Source organism: Bactrocera dorsalis, chromosome 1 (assembly GCF_023373825.1).
Source record: "Bactrocera dorsalis isolate Fly_Bdor chromosome 1, ASM2337382v1, whole genome shotgun sequence".
NCBI lineage: Eukaryota > Metazoa > Arthropoda > Insecta > Diptera > Tephritidae > Bactrocera > Bactrocera dorsalis.
In genome coordinates this window covers 74184002-74200257 of record NC_064303.1, presented here as the reverse complement: position 1 = coordinate 74200257, position 16256 = coordinate 74184002, and the positions used below count along the sequence as shown (strand labels likewise).

Sequence of the window (16256 nt, the reverse complement as noted above, 5' to 3'; positions counted from 1 at the left end):
GCGCATTGGCGATTGTGGCCAAGAATCGGGAGATACTGTTTACCATTGGGGGCCATTCCACCAGAGGGGGGAGGTGGCGAGATGCCGAGGTTTGCATCCTGTTGTACCTAGATCAGCAGGATTGTCAGCACTGGGTACGTGTCGCCGAGTGGCTGATCCTACTAGGTCCAGAATTTGAGACGTTCTGTTAGAAATATATGTTTTCCACGCACGTGGTGGTTTTTCCAACCAGGCTAGAACTATTTCGGAATCGGACCATAGATAAAACTTGTATTTTGTCATGTTCAAGTGGGTCTGCACCATGGAAACTAGATTGGCTAGTAGCATAGCACCATAGAGTTCAAGTCGTGGTAGGTTATCGTTTTTAGAGGTGCGACTTTTGCTTTTGCCGCCAGTAGGTGGCTTATGGTTGCAATATCGCTTTGTGTGCGCACATAAATAGAGGCACAATATGCCTCTTCAAAGGCGTCGCAGAAGCCGTGTGGTTCCACTTTCTATTCGGGAGAATAGTTTACCCACCGTGGAATTTGTATCTGCGAAATGTCGGTCAGATTATTAGCGAACTGGGATCATTTTTCTAAGCGAAGAGGTTTCACTTGTTCGTCCCATTTAGTTCCGTCTAGCCATAATTCTTGGATCAAGATTTTCGCTTGTATCATAATTGACGAAAGCCATCCTGCGGGGTCGAATAGTTTCGCCACAGAGAATAAAATGTGTCTCTTCGTTATGGCGGATAATGCGGATATTTACTCTTTAGTATATGAAAACTGCTCAGATATCGCATCCCATTGGCTGCCTAGTATTTCTGTTGTACTTTTCTTTTCAAATATAAGGAAATTAGTATCCAACAAATGGTCTTTAGGAATATTTTTTAAAATATTTGGGTGATTGGCTGTAATCTTCTTTAAAGTCATGCGGTATTGAGGGCATTGAGGGCATTTATTACCTGTGATAAGGTATCCTATGCTAGTGGACCCTGTGGCTTCCAGACAGGATATCGTCTACATACGTCTGTGTTTTTAACACTTGTGTTGCCAGAGGAAATTCTGACTTTGTGTCTTCTGCCAGTTCGTGGAGTGTACGAATGGCTAAGTATGGAGCACAGTTTACTGTTTTAAATTTAAAGTCGCGTAGTGGACTATTGGCAGATTTTCGGAAAATAATTCGCTGAAAATCTTGATCGTCTTTGTGTACGACTATTTTTCGATACATTTTTTCGACATCCCCATTGAATACTTATTTGTATATACGCCAATTTAATATGAGGAGCATCAAATCTGGTTGGAGTGTGGGTCCCCTAAATAGAATATCATTTAGGGAATTCCCGAGCTATTGGTTGTGGAGGCATTGAAGACAACTCTGACTTTTGTTGTTTTTTGCCAGGTTTTACTACTGCTTGATGTGGCAAGTAAAATGAGTAATATTTGCCTTTTATGATTTTTTCACATGGGCTTACTTCCTCCATATCATCTAAATGAATGTACTCTTCTAAGACACCATCATAATCTTGTTTCAGCTCATCTTTTCTAAGTAGGTTTTTTCCATACTTAGAAACTGTTGTATTGCAGAGGTGCGAGAGTGGCCTAAGGCGAGTGGCGAGTCTGGAAATTGTTGTTTTAGTGGTAGTCGTACCACATACCGACCATTAGCTGATCGAATAGTTTGGCTTAATAAAAGTCTTTATAATACTGATCTTCTGGTGTTGTAATCGAAATGGGGGGGAGCTCTTCTAACTCCCAAATTTTCCTTAACCCTTTTATGCCCGAATTAAAGTGGGCGAAGCTAAAACATTTTTTAGGACAGATATGTGTTAGTCTTAACTCAAGTATGAAGTGATTAAAATTTCAAAGTCCTGAATGTCCTGGTTCGTTAATTACAGGATGTTGCCTATAGACAACAGCACTGTTACAAAATTATTTTAAACAAACTTAATACTTTTCTAATGATTTATTTTTATTTTCAATAACTATATTATGTTTATTTATTCATGTTTTTCCCTTGGTTTAACAATAAAACAGCTATTTTAATCTTTTTAAGCACTTTTCGCGTAAACCCATTTTTTCGCGATCTTGACAATTCGCGATCTTGACAGTTTCACTCCACGAAAAACGCCTACTGAATGAACCCTTGCATAGCTTACGATAGAACAATTCACTGTAAGCTTACACAATAAACCAGACTACATAATGCAAAAAACCACGCATCAAAAAAACTGATATAACGGGACTTAGAAGCATATATGTAAATGTTGCATATATGCAACACCGGGCATGAGAGGGTTAATTGTGAATTCATTGGATATCTCTTCCACTTGAGTTGTCATGGTGGTAACTGGTTCTGTTACTAGTCCCCTTAGTATCCAACCGAATATAGTATTTTGGGCTAAAAGGGTGTTTGAAATTTTTTCAACCCCTTCTAGAATAATTTGAGGTATAAGGTCTCTGCCTATTAGGATGTCTATTTGAGAGGGGGTGTTGCAGTTTGGGTCTGCTAGCTTTAGGTGTGAAAGCCTTTGCTAATGCTTACTATTTATTTGATAGCTTGGAAGCAATTTTGTTAGTTACGGTAAGACAATAGCATCTGCTTGAATGCGGTTATCCGCTTGGGGGGAAATTAGGGTAATGGATCGTTGTGATCCTTGGTTTATTAAGGCTCTAAGTTTAAACAGTTCTCCTCTGTGTTCGATGGAAATAACTGCTGTTGGTAGTAATACCTTACTTTGATTCCCGCTGTGTAGCGTTTGAGTTTTTAATGTCTTTGAGCAGCATGGTGTCTCATGGCAAATTTCGAGATTTTGTGTTTCGGGGGTTTCTGTTGCAACTAAACCCGTGGCTTTTCTTGAGAATGCGTTACATTTCTTTGTAATGTAAAATCGAATGATGTCTTTTATGACATATAGCAAGGTTATGTGCATGGGACAAGCAGTTTGTACAGAGCATTTTTGACCTGACAAAGTTGTTCCTTTCGTTTATATTTAATTTTTTAAACTTCTCGCAACCTTTAAGTTTATGCCCTCCTGTACATAGTACGCATGACGTATGTTTGTTCTGTTCAGATGTGAACGATTGTGCTTTGAAAAAGCTTCTATTTAAATTTTTGTTGTTATTGACTTGGGGTCTATTGAAGATTCTGGTCATGTTGAACGTTTTTAGTTTTGATTGTTTTTTTATCTGCCCTTTCCAGGATTTCATACTGGGTAGTTAGGAAATCTTTCATTTCCACGTGGGGCATTTTTTCCTTGATGATAGAGATTGTTCCCATAGCAATAACAATTTTTCTAATAACACGGCGGTACATATATAGTATTTACTAGAATTGGGTCCCAATTGTGTGTGGAAACGTTTTGTGTCGCTAAAACCGACAAACAGTTGGAAACAATGGATTGAAGTTTCATATATTCTTCATTTGTTTCCTTTTGAATTTTGGGTAAGTTCATTAATATGGTTATTTGCTTATCTACCAGCTTCCCAAGCCATATGGAAATTGTCGTCATTTAATGCGAACTGTTTAACGATGACGCCTGCTTGACCTTTTGTTTTGTATCTAAGGTGTACAACTTTTGAGCATTTAATAATTTTGGATGGTTTAGGTAAACAGCTGTGAACATGTCCCGGAAGCACGGTTCATAACCACCATGCGGGCGCCTTGAGGTGAATACCCGAACTTGCCTCTTGATTTTGAATTTGTGGCAGCTCTACTCTCGGAGGTGGAGTGGGTGCAGCTGTTTTAATTAATTTTAGTTGATCTGCGATCATAATTTTTTTGTCTTCATACTGGTCTAAGCAGTTTTCAAATTTGGCGTAAGCAGAAGATTTAAAGTTTTCTGGTAGATCTGAATCGTCAGTATCTACAATTGCGTCATATGCAGCCTGGGGACGTGTTCAAAAATTTTCAATTGTTTGGCTTTTTATTTTTAGCGCCAATTCAGAATTGCCTTGAATTGGCGAAGAAGCAAAGCGATTGCAGTATTTTATTAGACAGGCACTCTCAGAAATGAATTTAGAGTATGATATGTCTTTCCCCCTTTTTTGTTTCGTAGCACCTTGCTTCGAGCGTGTAGCTTCTGCAAGTGTACATGGACTTATTTCGTCAGAAATCATTTTTGGGATCTTTAGCAGCTGAGTTCTTTTGAGTCTGAGCTCATTTAAAAGATGAAATGAATAATCAAAATGTTTCAGTAAAACCTGAATAATAGAAGTATATAAATGGTTTCGTACAATGTAAGTATAATATGTCGCAAGAAGACTATTTTGTAAGTAGAGCTTTAAAGAAAATCGTTAAAGCTGTATTTTTTTTTAATATGCTGAAATTACTTGTTGAATTCCAAGGTAGATTTCGTATATGTATGGTTGGACGAAAACTCTTTTGTGTAAATAAGAGTTGTTTTTCCGAGTATTCAATATAATTTCGCTTTAATTTTATCTTCGTAAGTCTTATAGGGTATACCAATAAGTGTTTTTATACTCTCGCAACAAAGTTGCTAGAGAGAATATTATAGTTTTGTTCACATAACGGTTGTTTGTAAGTCCTAAAACTAAAAGAGTCAGGCATTGGGTTATATATACCAAAGTGATCAGGGTGACGAGTAGAGTTGAAATCCGGATGTCTGTCTGTCCGTCTGTCCGTGCAAGCTGTAACTTGAGTAAAAATTGAGATATCATGATGAAACTTGGTGCACGTATTTCTTGGCTCCATAAGAAGGTTAAGTTCGAAGATGGGCAAAATCGGCCCACTGCCACGCCCACAAAATGGCGGAAACCAAAAACCTATAAAGTGCCATAACTAAGCCATAAATAAAGATATTAAAGTGAAATTTGGCTCAAAGGATCACATTAGCGAGGGGCATATTTGGAAGTAATTTTTTTTGGAAAAGTGGGCGTGACCCCGCCCCCTATTAAGTTTTTTGCACATATCTCGGAAACTACTATAGCTATGTCAACCAAACTCTATAGAGTCGTTTCCTATCGGCATTTCCATATACAGTTCAAAAATGGAAGAAATCGGATAATAACCACGCCCACCTCCCATACAAAGGTTATGTTGAAAATCACTAAAAGTGCGTTAACCGACTAACAGAAAACGTCAGAAACATTAAATTTTACGGAGGGAATGGCAGAAGTAAGCTGTACCCAGTCTTTTTTTTAAATTGAAAACGGGCGTGGCGTCGCCCACTTATGGACCAAAAACCATATCTCAGGAACTACTCGACCGATTTCAGTGAAATTCGGTTTATAATATTTTTTTAACACCCTGATGACATGTACGAAATATGGGCGAAATCGGTTCACAACCACGCCTTCTTCCAATATAACGCTATTTTGAAATCCATCTGATGCCTTCTCTGTATAATACGAGTATGTATATACATTAGGAACCAAAATAAAAAAAATATGTAAATGACGGATAATGAAATCTCGATTATCACCTTATCATGCGAGAGTATAAAATGTTCGGTGACACCCGAGCTTAGCCCTTCCTTACTTGTTTTTTTTAATTTTCTTTATTATGTTCAAATGAGAGCTCGCTTTAGAGATCACTGCACTTTGTACATATGCATGTATGTAGTTACATACATATGTATGTATTACGCTTTGATTTGTTTTACACAATCCTTCTTGTTTTGTTGATCAAAAACCTAGGGGTATTGTGGGATATACCCAAATATGGACTTTGAATGTATTGTAAACGCAATCCTGTTTGGTTTTGTTTGCCAAAATCCAAGGGGTATTGCGGGATATACTATGTATGCCAATATGAACTTTGAAGCATAATGCGTATTTAGATATATGACTATACACGACTGTAAAAAATTTTAATTTTAATATATTATTATATTAAATTTTCCGCCGCTTAATAACGTACTGATGATCAGTATTAAATTTTTTATGCTCTAATTGAGAAATTTTTTATTTTATTTAAATTGTACCCGATTTAAATGTGGTATATTTTTTACCAGTAAGGAGAAACCGCGAAAAGAAAATTAGCAGAATAATTTCCACTACTTCAATTGCTTGTGGATACGTATGAAAGTACATGTACATATATGCATATGTGTTATTCGTATAAATTATGTTATATTTAAGGCAGTGTTGTCCAACGTGACTGTGTGCACGTTATGCTTGTGTTGGTTATTCTAGCGTCAACTGATCGCAAAATTCTTCTTTGCTTGCCTACGAAGTTGAATACAGTAGCACAATCGTGCTTTCACAGACACTTGTCGCGACATGTTGGTGTGAGGTGTCTGGCACTGTCCGTGCGCTATTGTGCGCATAGGCCGTGGACAACGCTGATCTAAGGAGAAACTTATACTATTGTTCAATATATATGTATACATAAGTAAATAAGTATGTATATGTAATCGGCGCCACGTAGAAAGAAAGAAGATACGACTGGCGCGCTGTTGTTAACAAGGTTATAATCGCGTAAGTAGTGCCTACGCCAGAGGAAGAAGAAAAATACATTTTCGAAAGTTTTGGGCCTGTTTTTCAGTTGAAAAACTGAATGGCACACCCTAATCCTGATATAAGAGACAAAATTTGTGAAAATCAAGAGGAACTGTTAAGATTTCATAAGATATAGATAAAATTTGGTCGATACTACCCCAACTTCCATATGCTACATATAATATTTTTCGTTTTTCTAACAAACCTTATGTGTCTGTCAGCATATGAGTTATATGTAGTATATACTTGTATATATACACTAGCAGACCCTGTCATGCGTTGCTGTGGCTAAATTGTTTGTTATATTACAGTGTTGTAAACTCTTCACGGGGAACAGTTACGCCTTAACACAATGAAATTATTATGTACAAACGAAAATGGAAACGTTAAAGCTGGTATAAGAATCCACTGGATTGGGATTTGAAAGGGAAGGACTTTTAATACGATTGAACAAAATTTTCAAACTTTTGAATTTGGTAAGACTTAATACAAAAGAATTAATTTAAAAATATTTTTTGAAGTTATACTTCTTATACGAGTTCGGAAAAGGTTGCGCAACCTTGCTCAATATGAATCTAACGCAACCTTGTCTGCGAAGATGTTCGAGCAGCAAGCGAAGCGGTGACAATCGGCGATTGTTTGTTCGTTTCTTTCGGCACAGCTCGGCTTTTCTACCAACAACACAATGTTACCAAGCTTATGCTGTTGTTTTTTTTGTAGAACAATGTTTCAATTTTTGGTTGGTGACATATTCACATGTGTGCGCATATGTATGTTTGTATTCTTGTGCATTATTGAAGTTATACTTCTTTTTCTTTCGTTTGTCTTTCATTTCTGCGAATTCTCAACTATTTTATGTGACCTTTTGTTGAAATACCCTGCGTTGGTCCTTGAAAAATTCATTTACATTTTTTGGAAATCGACCCGCGATGACGAGGTATATCGTTTTATCCGACAGCGTGAGGTTAAAGAAGTTCATTTCTAATTTTGTCTTGTGGCATATTAGAAATGATGTTTCTTCGAAAATCGTTCGCTTACAAAGGATAAAACGACTTCTGAGTGGTGATTTTAATGAATAAATTCCTTTTGGTTGAAATACTCTGCGTTGGCCGTTGAAAAGTTAAGACTATACTTCTCAGGATCATTCATTCCTTTCATTTCTTCAAAGAAATTGATGACCTTTAGAAATATGCATATTTGCATTATTTCGTTGCCATTTCCATATTCGTAGCAATAGAATTTCTATGGCATAAGTAAAGTAATGGCCGCCGATTGTCACCTCTTGCAGATTTTTGCGAGAAGCACCAGAAAGTTGTGCAATTTATGATTTTCGGCTTTTGCCATCGTCGCGAAAAGACGACTTGTTGGCAAAGGCATGCTCGGGGAGATGTTACGGCCTCTGTTTTTATGAATGAAGCGAGATCGGTTGTGGAATTTGCGCCTGCGTTCATGAATGAAATCGTTTTTGTTGTAAAATGTACTACACTTGTTCTTCGCCAATTTGGCTGCCATATTGTCATTTGAAGATCAATTTTTTGTTGATGATATATTCATAAGTGTAAATTAATAATGTGGTTTGTGTTTGGGAAATTAATTCAAAATTACTAATTAAGCTGTGTTCTTGCTTTAAACATCTGGAGATTTCAATCTTTCTATTTGGCCATTACTTGTACTGTGGCGTGATGTACAATAATAAATTTGTACATTTATCCTTTCCATTAAAGACTTGAACTGTATCGTACTTAAGCCTGATTCATTATCAATAACTATACTTTTAACATTTGGAAATGTTTGTAACAGTTCCAAAACTTTTTCTTCTAAATTTGATTAGTCTTCTATATCTTTTACGATTAGAAATTTGGAATATGAATCTATACATGTACGAAATTTAAGCTTTTGTGCGAAAAAAATATCTATATGGAGTTGTTCTCCCTCTTTTTTTGGTATTGGTTCTTCCCCTTTTGGAATTAGTTTCGGACCTCTTTCATATTTATTACTATTACATATGCTACAATTTTTTGCATACTGTTTAAATTGTTTTATCATGAAAGGCCAATAATATTGCTGCCTAATTTGTGCCAAATTTTCCCTATAATTTCTATGCGCTCTATTATGTGTTTGCTCGATTATCGATCCTTGATCTTCTTTATTGCAAATATCATTAGGGAATAGTTTAGTATATAGAAATTTTATCGTGGGAAATGTATCCTTCAAAATGTTTTTTATTGCATATAGCACTTCAGGTGTGCAAAATATTCCTGTAACTACTTTTGGATTCATATATTCTTTTCAAATACCAATTATATTTTCTGGTCTATCATATTCAATTAAAAAACGTTTATTATTAAAAGAAGAAATATTCTCTAAGACAGTAATTCTTGCTCCTTTATCGATTACTATCTGTTGCTTAAAATGATTCAAAGGTTTTTTTATTTCATGAATTTGGTACTCATCGCTACTTTCTACGGAATGTTGGGTTTCTATTAGTGAATCACTTGAGTCACTCGACTCACATGAACTAGTTAAATTATTTAATACTTGTCTTGATAATGCGTCAGCAACTTCGTTAGAAATTTCAACATTATTTATTTTTAAAGTGTTGTGAGCATTTGCTTCATTAATTTTTTTATCCTTAGTATCATTTTTCCTAATATTATCATTGACGGATGCCTCAGGACTTTTTTGTCCCAAGGGCTTTAGTAGAATTAAATCATTGAGGAAATTTATTTTCTCTGTTTTATTATTCCCATAAATCAATTTTCTATTCGGAATATCAATTGTCGCTCCGATTTTAGTTAGGAAATTAATTCAAATTAAAAGATCGCTCTCTAAATTGTTAATTTCATAAAAACGTTCCTGTATACCAAACAGATTGATATTATGAAAATGTTTTATTATGGTCGAACCATGAATGGTTCTAACCTTCTTCTTAATTACCAAAATGTTTTTATTATTATAAATTCCGGCCCATATATATGAGCTGGTTGCCCCCGTATCTATGAGAATTCTAAAGATTTGCCCAGTTTTTTATCGGTTTTAATAACATACGGCAAATGAGGTTGTGTGCTTATTTGTGCACTTTCAAATGACCGTTTTGGTATATTTGTTGGCTGATAATTGGTCTGCCAATTATACCTGTTACTCCTAACATGTGGTTGGTTTCTTTGCACATGACTGGGTTTATTTACTAATTGGATTGATTGATCCACTTCCATAGGTTCTGGGTGATTGGCATACATTTGGTATGAATTATTATTTGTTTGGGGGTACCTGAAGTTATTCCGAAGATTCGAATATCTTCGGTTAGCTTGAGGCTTGTTTCGTGAACCAATTTCATGATTGTTTTTAGTAAATTGCAAAGCAAATTGCGATCGTATTTTATATGAATGAAGTTTTTGTGCTTTAGCAAGAGCATTTGGCAAATCGGTAGGTGTTAATGCAAATAATATTTGGTTTAGAGCTCATTTCTTGATCAATTACGTGAATTGGTCGCCTGTCGGCGTAAGCAAAATCTAATCTTGCAAATATTGCTTCTAAATTCAAAACTGTGCCATGATTAGTTAACATATCATTGGCATTACCTACAATCTTATTTCGGAGGATAGTTAGTGCTCCAAAATACCTTCTACTACCTTCAATATATAGGCTCATCGAATTCTTTGCAGCTTCTCTCCAGCTGACATAAGATTTACCGGAAAATTCTGGCAAAGACTTTATTATGTCTAAATTTTCGTCACATGTTATGGAATCATTAATTCTTTGAGTTTCATACTCAGTTACGTGTGACGCATCTGTTAAAGTTTTAATTCTATTACTCAACTGAGCTATCTCAGTTCTTAAGTTTGCGGTTTGTGTAGCTATTAATCTAACTATATCGTCTACAGTAAAATTATTCACTGCCATTTTGAAAAATTATAAAATTATCTTGATCTCTTAAAAATTCTTTATTCCTATTGCCTCTTTTTTATAATCGTTATTTTTCGGGTTTTCCTTTTTTTATATACTATATGTATTTGTGAGCTTCATGCAGCAGGAGATATAGTAATACTCACAGTAAACAATTTTTATACTTAATATTGGTGGGTTTATTTCCCATTTAATTAATAAATATAAGCCTTACTTACAACTAATTTTATGTTGCTGCTTCTACTGATGCTGTTGTTACTGTTGCTATTGCTGCTGTTGCTGCTATTGTTGCCTTTGCTGCTGCTGTTGCTTTTTGAGTCGAATTTTGGCGGTTGGTTGTGCAATGGTCGTCGTTGGCGGCCGTGTGCGAGGTTTAAATGAAATAAGTTTTTTGGTGAAATTTCTGATTTACAGACATTTTTTTTTATTTATTTGTTTTTAAGTGGATAGTTTATAAATCCACGCACTTTCTTCTATTTGTTTGAAATTCACAAAAATTTTCACTTTCAGTTTTTGGTTTTTCAATTCAGATTTTAAAATCACTTTATTTGCGAAACTGTTGTAGTTTCTTTTGTTTCTCAATTTTATTTAATTTTTCAATTGTTGTAACGCGTACGTTAGCTTGTTTTCCGCCCGTAATACGTATAGACGTGGCGCGTTCGATAGGCAGTTGGCACAAACACACACTCGATTTTTTTCAATTGTGGCGCTGAGATTTTTCTTATGTCTCTTTTTGGACTTAGCGATTTTTATTTTGCCGTTAATTGCTTTGCGCGCTTCTAATTACCACCGTACGCTTTGAGTAACACACTCGTACTTTTATATTTCTTTTCTCGCGAGTTCGCAATACTTGTTTGCGTTTTTTGTTGTTGTTTTTTCTTTTCTCAGTTTTTACTGATACTTGTTTTAATTTTCAAACGGTAACATGGAGTTTTTTTCCCTTTAAATGGTTACCGCCGAATCTTATTTTTACATTTTGGTCCAACAGGAGTTTTACGATACTCCTGGCAGGATCGCCAATTAATAATGTGGTTTGCGTTTGGGAAACTACGGGCAACTGCCTCGTTTTCTTTATTACATTTTCTTAAATACAATATTTTGCTTAAGCCTAGATACAAATATTAATCTTACATTCTAGGAAGTATATCTACAATCCACTTGAGATACGACATATGTTACAAGTGGAAAGATTCATCTTACAATCTATGAATTACATTTTGGGACCACCTAAAGCGGACAGTATTAGCAAAGTATCATATGGGTTACATATTTATAACAGATATAGAATATGTTCATGTAATCTGAACTGGTGGTATTAACTTGTACGCATATGTATGTTTGTATACTTGTGCATTATTTGTTCGGCAATGTATGCAAACATATGTACATATAAGTATATATGAATGTATGAACATGCAAGTCAATGCGCGCACATGTAATAAGTATATTGATAAGTGATGAAAATATGATTTCAATTTCTGAACGCGCACATGCGTATACATAAACTCATATGAGCATCTGCAGATACACAAGATAGGATAGAAAATGTATGCCTTTTAACATCGTATACTATACAAATAAATATTTTTCTTACTAATAAAGGGTGATTTTTTAAGAGCTTGATAACTTTTTAAAAAAAAAAAACGCATAAAATTTGCAAAATCTCATCGGTTCTTTATTTGAATCGTTAGATTGGTTCATGACATTTACTTTTTGAAGATAATTTCATTTAAATGCTGACCGCGGCTGCGTCTTAGGTGGTCCATTCGGAAAGTCCAATTTTGGGCAACTTTTTCGAGCATTTCGGCCGGAATAGCCCGAATTTCTTCGGAAATGTTGTCTTCCAAAGCTGGAATAGTTGCTGGCTTATTTCTGTAGACTTTAGACTTGACGTAGCCCCACAAAAAATAGTCTAAAGGCGTTAAATCGCATGATCTTGGTGGCCAACTTACGGGTCCATTTCTTGAGATGAATTGTTGTCCGAAGTTTTCCCTCAAAATGGCCATAGAATCGCGAGCTGTGTGGCATGTAGCGCCATCTTGTTGAAACCACATGTCAACCAAGTTGAGTTCTTCCATTTTTGGCAACAAAAAGTTTGTTAGCATCGAACGATAGCGATCGCCATTCACCGTAACGTTGCGTCCAACAGCATCTTTGAAAAAATACGGTCCAATGATTCCACCAGCGTACAAACCACACCAAACAGTGCATTTTTCGGGATGCATGGGCAGTTCTTGAACGGCTTCTGGTTGCTCTTCACCCCAAATGCGGCAATTTTGCTTATTTACGTAGCCATTCAACCAGAAATGAGCCTCATCGCTGAACAAAACACGCGCGCGAAACACATTTCGAACCGAACACTGATTTTGGTAATAAAATTCAATGATTTGCAAGCGTTGCTCGTTAGTAAGTCTATTCATGATGAAATGTCAAAGCATACTGAGCATCTTTCTCTTTGACACCATGTCTGAAATCCCACGTGATCTGTCAAATACTAATGCATGAAAATCCTAACCTCAAAAAAATCACCCGTTAGAAATTAAATTTATCACAGCAATATACATAATATACATATACATAATATTGGCGCTTACCACCAACACCACCATTGACACTTAGGTTGCGCTGACTTAAGTATGGTTTGGTTATGCATGTACATAAGAAACATACGATGGTTCTAATAATTTTGTTTAAATATAGAAATATGCTTTTGTAGAACATTTGCTTTCGCAAAAATTCAGACAAATGTGCAAACGACATAATATATGTATGTATGATTGTTTCGCATTTTGCTTCTACGCCGGTCAAATTTCTATACAATAATCGGCTGAAATGTGTGAGAAAATAAGAAATGGACAACTAGGGCAAATAATTTTTAAAAAATTTATTGACAATTAAATATAAACGAAAATACACGTAAATTTACTTAAATTTATTGAAATTTTTCGGCTCTTTCAAATTAATTAATATAAGTAAAATTCACGACTTAACCCGCACACGTCTTATTCGGGCACGATTCTGATTACTTTGGCGGAGGGGTAAAAAAAACCGTATAAATGGGGTATTTACGGATAGAGAGCTTTTCCAGAGGAGGAATATCCAAAAATAACATAAAAATAACTAATATTTTTTGAAATATTCACGTTTAAAAATTCAAAAAATTGCACTAGAAGCACATGTTATTTCTCCATGTTTCACTAATTTTTTCACGTTTTTTACTATGTACATATATTCAAATATACACTCTAAGCATTGAAATAAGCTCACATTTCACATTTATTTTGCAATTTTTCAACTAAATTTAGTAACTTAAAAATCACTTGTCAAATTAATGGCTGAAAAGTTTAGAGCGCTTATATGTACAAGGAAAACCAGCATTGCCACACCTTAAAAACCGAAAGTGAAGGATTTTTCAGCGTTTCACAGCGTTTTCTTTGTTTGTACTTTTGAGTGATTCTTTATTAACTATAAAAAAAACTGTAAAGAAGATTTTTCAAACTAAAATTGAATATGTGAACACGGCCGCGCTTTAAACAACTAACCCTGGTCGAGCGAATACCCGGGGTAACTGAAGTACTTTCGCGTAGTACCCCTTTCTGCGTTGAAAATAAAAAAATATATTGACCTTTTGTTATAAAGTGGTTATAATTTATGGTTATCATGCACTCAAAATTTAAGTTTTCGTTATAAAATGGTAAGTTTTGGTTATTATATCTGTCAGCGATTTCCATTTATATTTGATGATGCATTGGTTTGTATTTTAGGTGACAATATATATACTCGTATTATTATATTTAAAATATGAGTTTGAGTGCTTAATAACCAAAATATATAACTACTTTATATCCAAAACTCAAATTTTGTTTCAATATGAGTGCATGATATCCGAAAAATATAACCACTTTATATCCAGTATTATGACTGCATAATAACCAAAAAAATATAACCACTTTATATGAAATATTGAAATAAAATTTAAGTTTTCGTTATAAAATGGATAAATTTTGGTTATTATATCTGTCAGCGATTTCCATTTATTTTTGATGATACATTGGTTTGTATTTTAGGTGACGATGTATATATTATTATATTTAAAATATGAGTTTTGGGTATGAAGTGGTTATATTTTTCGGTTATCATGCCCTCATATTGAAAGAAAATTTGAGTTTTCGTACTGTACTGTATACTGTATACTTTACACTTTATTACGTAATATTATTATATAATATTACTTATTTGCTTAATAAATTTAAAAAAGAAAATTCCATATGCATGAATAGAGGAATTTTTTCGAAAAAGAGGAATTTCAGCTAATTGCCTTATCATCACATGGCAGCGCTCCATTTCGTCGTAATTTTTGGTAAACAAATAAGGTTCAAACAAGTGTAAAATGTGATTTTTAAAATAAAGATTTTTTAGGTAAAAAACCTGCTAAAAGTGTAAAATGTAGATTTATTTAAAAAATTATAGTGCAATTTAATTAATTTGAAGTAAAAAATGTGGAAAATGTGAAAAAAGTGTGTTTAATGTGGTGAAATAGGTCCTTGAAATGGTCCAATTTTGCGAATTTTTGAACTTTAAGGCCGAATATCTCCTAAACTAAGCGTTTGCGGACCCTATAACCCCATATGTTTTTTAATCAGGAGGACTTCTTCTTTCCAACGGTACCTTCAAAGCCAAAGAAATCGGAATTGTGCCCTTATTCGCGCAAATTTTCCAACTTTATGAAAATTGGCGCAATTATTGACACTTCAATTTTATGTAAAGTTTAAAACATGTTTACATATGAATATATAATATATTTGATTTTGGCGCAATTATTGACACTTGTCTAATATACAAAATTGGGCCAAAACGAAACAATGAAATACATAATTACTTTTGCATGTCAATATGGAAATGCCGACAGCAAAACGCAAAGATATGTATTGCACATACATACATACATACAAGCGATTTCTTGGTTGAAAGCAAAAATTGAAGAATGAGAAATTGAAATGCCGATGGCAAAATGAGTTATTATAAAATAAAATCAAATTAACATTAAATAATTTGAAAAATAATAAATCAAAAATAAAAGAGTTCTACATACATATTTCCATCCTATGGAATATCAAAGAAATCATTTTATAAATACATATATTTCTGTCTCTTCATATTCTCGGTTAGAATATGTGAGAGAATTGTAAAAAATGTTAAAACTGCGAGGCGAATTCCGACCTACAATGTTAATAAAAGCGGTGAATTCCCAAATTTTAATCTATCATATGTTCGCAGTCGAACCTGCACCTTCTCTATACTTTTAAGTTCTCTGGTCAGTCTTCATTTACTTTCTTTGCAAATCGACCCGCGATGACGAGGTGACTATTCATATGTGTGCGCATATGTATGTTTGTATTCTTGTGCATTATTGAAGTTATACTTCTTTTTCTTTCGTTTGTCTTTCATTTCTGCGAATTCTCAACTATTTTATGTGACCTTTTGTTGAAATACCCTGCGTTGGTCCTTGAAAAATTCATTTATATTTTTTGGAAATCGACCCGCGATGACGGAGTATTTTCGTTTTATCTGACAGCGTGAGGTTTAAGAAGTTCATTTCTGATTTTGTCTTGTGGCGTATTAGAAATGATGTTTCTTCGAAAATCGTTCGCTTACAACGGATAAAATGACTTCTGAATGGTGATTTTAATGAATAAATTACTTAAGTCAGCGCAACCTAAGTGTCAATGGTGGTGTTGGTGGTAAACGCTTGGAAAGTCAAGATGCTAACACAGGTTCGAATCTCGACGGAATAAATTTTTAATTTTTTGCTTTTAAGATCGTATACTATACAAATAAATATCTTTCTTATGTCTTCTTCATATGAGTGTATGTATACGCATGTGCGCGTTCAGAAATTGAAATCAT

The 16256-nt window shown here is 34.5% G+C and overlaps 2 protein-coding genes, 1 non-coding gene and 1 pseudogene across 3 annotated transcripts in view; 2 read left to right on the top strand and 2 right to left on the bottom strand.

Annotated features, from left to right (window-relative positions):
• Window positions 1-16256, bottom strand: part of LOC125776860 (protein Wnt-10b) — a 595050-nt gene that overhangs the window by 267376 nt on the left and 311418 nt on the right. The gene's annotated exons all lie outside the window — the stretch shown is intronic.
• LOC125777001 (uncharacterized) overlaps window positions 1-16256 on the bottom strand; it is a 447720-nt gene that overhangs the window by 178420 nt on the left and 253044 nt on the right. The gene's annotated exons all lie outside the window — the stretch shown is intronic.
• On the top strand, window positions 7296-7507 carry LOC125775932 (small nucleolar RNA U3). The gene has a single exon (XR_007421436.1). It is a non-coding gene; the product is annotated as a small nucleolar RNA U3 (small nucleolar RNA).
• On the top strand, window positions 15838-16030 carry LOC125775997 (small nucleolar RNA U3; annotated as a pseudogene).